This window comes from Rhinopithecus bieti, unplaced genomic scaffold, assembly GCF_001698545.2.
Source record: "Rhinopithecus bieti isolate Rb0 unplaced genomic scaffold, ASM169854v2 scaffold_41082, whole genome shotgun sequence".
Taxonomy (NCBI): Eukaryota; Metazoa; Chordata; class Mammalia; order Primates; family Cercopithecidae; genus Rhinopithecus; species Rhinopithecus bieti.
Window position 1 is genome coordinate 282,390 of NW_016817890.1, and position 5,797 is coordinate 288,186.

At 44.6% G+C, this 5,797-nt stretch overlaps 1 protein-coding gene across 14 annotated transcripts in view; it reads right to left on the reverse strand.

Annotated features, from left to right (window-relative positions):
• The window catches only part of PHACTR4 (phosphatase and actin regulator 4), a 148,808-nt gene that overhangs the window by 54,184 nt on the left and 88,827 nt on the right, over positions 1–5,797 (reverse strand). The gene's annotated exons all lie outside the window — the stretch shown is intronic.

Below are 5,797 nucleotides of genomic sequence, written 5' to 3' on the forward strand. Positions count from 1 at the left end.
GGAAACCCCCCCAAAAAAAAAAAAAAAAAAAAAAAAAAAAAAAAAATTATTTGGGCATGGTGGCATGTGTCTGGTCCCAGCCACTTGTGAGGCTGAGGTGGGAAGATCGCTTGAGCTCAGGAGGTCCAGGCTGCATTGAGCTGAGATCGTGCCACTGCACTCCAGCCTGGGCAACAGAGCCATACTGATATAGTTTAGATATGTGTCCATGCTCAAATCTCAGGTTGAATTCTAATCTTCAGTACTGGAAGTGGGCCTGATTGGAGGTGACTGGATCTTGGGGGTGGATTTCTCATGAATCGTTTAGCACCATCCATTTGGTGCTGCCTTAGCAATAGTGAGTGAGTTCTCATGAGATCTGGTCATTTAAAAGTATGCGGCGTCTCCCTCTTTGCTCTCTTGGGCCTGCTCTGGTCACGTGACATGCTTATTCCTGGTTGGTCTTCTGTCATGATTGTAAGTTTCCTGAGACCTCCCCAGAAGCAGGGCAGATGCAAGCATTATGTTTCCTGTACAGCCTACAGAACCACGAGCCAAATAAAGTTTTTTTTTTTTTTTTTTTTTTTTTTTGATACGGAGTCTCGCTCTGTCGCCCAGGCTGGAGTGCAGTGGCCGGATCTCAGCTCACTGCAAGCTCCGCCTCCCGGGTTCACGCCATTCTCCTGCCTCAGCCTCCTGAGTAGCTGGGACTACAGGTGCCCGCCACCTCGCCTGGCTAGTTTTTTGTATTTTCAATAGAGACGGGGTTTCACCGTGTTCGCCAGGATGGTCTCGATCTCCTGACCTCGTGATCTGCCCGTCTCGGCCTCCCAAAGTGCTGGGATTACAGGCTTGAGCCACCGCACCCGGCCAGCTCTTTTCTTTATAAGCTATCCCGTGTCAGGGATTTCTTCATAGCAATGCAAGAATAGCTTAATACAGGGACCTTGTCTCAAAAAAAAGTAGTTGATATATAAGCAGAATATGTATTAAAAAAGAAAAAAAGCCACTGAATACAAAAAACAAAGAGAGCAACATTTTCTTTGCTTGTTATGCAAATATGCTTGATTTTCATGTTTACAAAACTTTTAGAGGCTGATGTTCTTCTTTCCTCCTATCTCCTGTGCTGGGGTCGAGCCACACCTGGCCCTGACTCAGTTATCTCAAATTCACACATACATATTCATATCCTCATATTCTCCCTCTTTCCTTCCCCTCTTCTTCCTGCTCTCCAGGACAAACAGTACATTATTTCCAAGACTCCGAAATCTGTCCAAATACTTGGAATCAGCCCAATTGCCTTTTCAAAATACAGAATCTCCAGGAGGTAGGACTTGAGAATCTGTTTGAAAATACACCTCCAGGTCAGCCTAGGGTCCTAAGGTCAGCCGGGTGTGTTAAATCCAATACCAAATTATTATCTGGAAACCTCATGGAGGTTAAAAGAGACAGAGGCAGACATTCTTTGGCTATAGGCTGCTTCTTTGTTGAAGAAAAATGAACTAGAGGCCGAGCATGGTGGCTCATGCCTGTAATCCCAGCACTTTGGGAAGCCGAGGCCGGCAGACCACCCGAGATCAGGAATTTGAGACCAGCCTGGCCAACATGGTGAAACCTCGTCTCTACTAAAAGTACAAAAATTGTCTGGGTGTGGTGGTACATGCCTATAATCCCAGCTACTTGGGAGGCTGAGGCAGAATCTTGAACCTGGGAGGCGGAGGTTGCAGTGAGCCAAGATCACACCACTGCACTCCAGTCTGGGTGACGAGCAAAACTCCGTCTCAAAAAAAGAAAAAATAAAAATGAGGCGGGAGGTGGTGGCTCAGGCCTGTAATCCCAGCACTTTGGGAGGCCGAGACAGGTGGATCACTTGAGGGCAGGAGGTCGAGACCAGTCTGGCCAACATGATGAAACCCTGTCTCTATTAAAAATACAAAAAAAACCAAAATAGGTGGGTATGGTGGCAGGCACCTACAATCCCAGCTACTTGGGAGGCTGAGGCAGGAGAATCGCTTGAACCCAGGAGGTGGAGGTTGCAGTGAGCCAAGCTGGTCTCAAACTGCTGGGTTCAAGTGTCCTTTGGCCTCAGTCTCCCAACGTGGTAGGATAACTGGAGTGTTTAGACCATTTATACTTAATGCTTTTCCTGTGTATCTCAAATATGGCCCAAGTTACAAATAAACAACAGAAGTTTACAGTTATTTCTTTCCAAATTTATAATACATTATCTCCAATTATGTGTAATTGGAAAGTGTATTGTGCAATTGTTTGGTATGGTGTTCTAAATATGCCAATTACGTCAAGGTGGTTAATAATATACAAATAACTAAGATCTCTTCTGATTTGTTGTCTGCTTGCTCTATCAGTAACTGAGAGAGGTATGTTAATATCTCTATGAAAGTGATTTCTCTTAGTTCTATTAATTTTTGCTTTATATACTTTAAGCTGTTATGAGGTATATACAAATTTAGAATTATTATATCTTCCTTTTGAATGGACTCTTTTATCTTTGTGGGTTCAATCAATCCTCTGGCCTCAGTCTCCAGAGTAGCTGGGATTAAGTGCGTGTGCCACCACAACGGGTTAACTAAAAAAAAAAAAAATTTTTAGTAGAGACAAGGTCTTGTTATATTGCCCAGGCTGGTCTCAAACCCCTGAGCTCAATGGATCCTCCCACCTTGGCCTTTCAAAGTGCTGGGATTACAGGCGTGAGCAGCTGCACCCAGCTTGACAATTATCTAATTGGAGTTTTTTTTGAAACAAGATCTTGCTGTGTCACCAAGGCTGGAATGCAGTGGTGTGATCTCAGCTCCTGCAGCCTCAACTTCCCAGGTTTCAAGTAATCGCCTCACCTCAGCCTATTCAGTAGCTAGGACTATAGGCATGCATCACCATGCCCTGCTGATTTTTAAATTTTCTGTAGAGATGGGGTCTTACTATGTTGCCCAGGCTGGTCTCAAACTCCTGGGTTCAAGTGGTCCTTCTCCCTCCGTCTCCCAATGTGGTGGGACAATTAGAGTGTTTAGGTCATTTATATTTAATGCTTTTACTGGCATAGTTGAATTTTAAGTCTATTATTTTGCTATTCATTTTCTATTTGGCTCATTTATTCATTTATTCTGTGCATCCTTGACTTATTACATTACAAACTTGTTAATTTAGTACTTTTAACGCTTTTCAACAATGCAAGAATCTTTTTTTTTTTTTTTTCAGATGGAGTCTTGCTCTCAGTGGCACGATCCTGGCTTACTGTAACCTCTGCCTCCCAAGTTCAAGCGATTCTCCTGCCTCAGCCTCTCGAGTAGCTGGGATTACAGGTGCGGGCCACCATGCACCATGCTTAGCAAATTTTTGTATTTTCAGTAGAGATGGGGCTTCACTATGCTGGCCACGCTGGTCTTGAACTCCTGGCCTCAAGTGATCCTCCTGCTTCAGTTTCCCAAAGTGCTGGGATTACAGGCATGAGCCACTGTCCCTGACCTATTTATTTATTTATTGAGACAGAGTCTCGCTCTGTGTTATTATTTATTTATTTATTTATTTATTTATTTATTTATTTATTGAGACAGGGTCTCACTCTGTCATCCAGGCTGGAGTGCAGTGGCGTGATCTCGGCTCACTGCAACCTCTGACTCCTGGGTTCAAGTGATTCTCCTGCCTCAGCCTCCTGAGTAGCTGGGATTACAGGTATGCAACACCACACCCGGCTACTTTTTTTATTTTTAGTGGTGTCGGGGTTTCACCATGTTGGCCAGGCTGGTCTCAAAGTCCTGCCCACCTCAGCCTCTCAAACTGTTGGGATTACAGTTGTGAGCACTGTGCCTGGCCAGGCTGGGATTTAAATCTACATCTCTCTGACTTCAAAGTCTGTGATTCTTTCTACCATAATGCCTGCAGAATAAAGGTTCAGCTGAAATTTTACAAGTCTTTGCAACATCTGGTTTCCTTCACTCACAACGGTTTTCAGAATATAATTTACAAAACTGGCATGATCTGATTTAATTCTCACCATCTAGATGGTTGGTATTCATCTCTATACAGTTTATTTTAACAATTTGATAGTCATCTCAAACATTGTTCAATGTTAAAATCTTAAAATGGCAGAAATTCTAAAATTAGGTTGCTTTTAAAATTTTGTTTTGAGACAGGGTCTGACTTTGTCATCCAGGCTGGAGTGCAGTGGTGCGATCATGGCTCACTATAGCTTCGACCTCCCGGGCTCAAGCCATTCCCCCACCTCATCCTCCCAAGTAGCTGGGACCACAGGTGCATGCTACCACATGCAGCTAATTTTTAAATTTTTTGTGGAGGGGGGTTATCAGTATTTTACCCACAATGGTCTCTCAAACTCCTAGTCTCAAGTGATCCTCCCGCCTCAGCCTCCCAAAGTGCTGGGATTACAGGCGTAAGCCACTGCGCCCGACCTCTTTTTTTTTTTTTTCCCAGACAGGCTCGCTTGGCCGTCCAGCCTAGAGGAGGGCAGTGGCACAATCACTGCTCACTGTAGCCTTGATGTCCTAGGCTCAAGTCATCCTTCTGCTTCAGCTTCCCAAATAGCTGGGACTAATACAATGCACCACGTGTGGCTAATGTTTATTTTTTGAAGAGATGGAGTCTCACTTTGTTGCTCAGACTGGTGTCAAAGTTCTGGACTCATGTGATCCTTCTGCCCAAAGTACTGGAATTACAGGTGTGAGCCACCATGCCCAGCCCCAAACATTTTCTGATTTTACATTTAAAATAAAATTAACTCTTGAACAACATGGGGGTTGGGGCACCAATCTCTTTGGAGTAGAAAACCCACATATAACTTTTACTGCCCCAGAACTTAACCACTAATAACCTACTTTAGGCTAGAAGGCTTATTGATAACAAAAATGGTCATTTAACACGTACTTTGTATGTTACAGGTATATACTATATTTTTGGGGGGGTTATAGAAACTTATTATAAAGAATGTTACCACTAACAAATGCAGACAGGCTAGGACACCATGGTACTGGGTGGAGGACAGCTAGCTCTTTGGAAAGTGAAAGGTTTGGGTGGCGTGGGCCTCATGCCACGCTGATTGGTCAGTGGATGCCCCCGTGCCAAACACATGCCGAACACCACGGGGCATCAGGACATCAGATGCCTGCTCTGTGTGCCCACAAGTGTTCCTTGTTTCATCTGGGCCTTTGAAGAGAGCACACCCAGAAGCAAGCAACTGAAGCCAAGGGGCTTCCTAAGGTGCCCCAGGCTTGTCTCTGAAGTCACAGCAACACCATTTTAAGCAATATATTTAATCGGATGATTTCCACAAACTATCCATGAAGTTTCTAACCATCACAATTCAGTGAAGTACAAAACACTGAGTTACAGGCTGTGGGAAGAGAAGGCAGCACCAATGGTGGCACCTTCTAATCCTGGTTGTTCTAGGGGCAGGGAGAGGGGAAGGTCCTTTTTTTAACCAAGCCCCTCATTTCAATGTACAAAAGAATTGCTCTGATCAATATTAAATTATATTGACAACAAAATGAGGCCAGGCACGGTGGCTCACGCCTGGAATCCCAGCACTTTGGGAGGCCGAGGCGGGCGGATCACAATATCAGGAGATCAAAGACCATCCTGGCTAACACGGTGAAACTCCGTCTCTACTAAAAATACAAAAAATCAGCCAGGCGTGGTGGCGGGCGCCTGTAGTCCCAGCTACTCAGGAGGCTGAGGCAGGAGAATGGCATGAACCCAGGAGGTGGAGCTTGCAGTGAGCTGCGATAGTGCCACTGTACTCCAGCCTGGGTGACAGAGCGAGACTCCATCTCAAAAAAAAAAAAAAAAA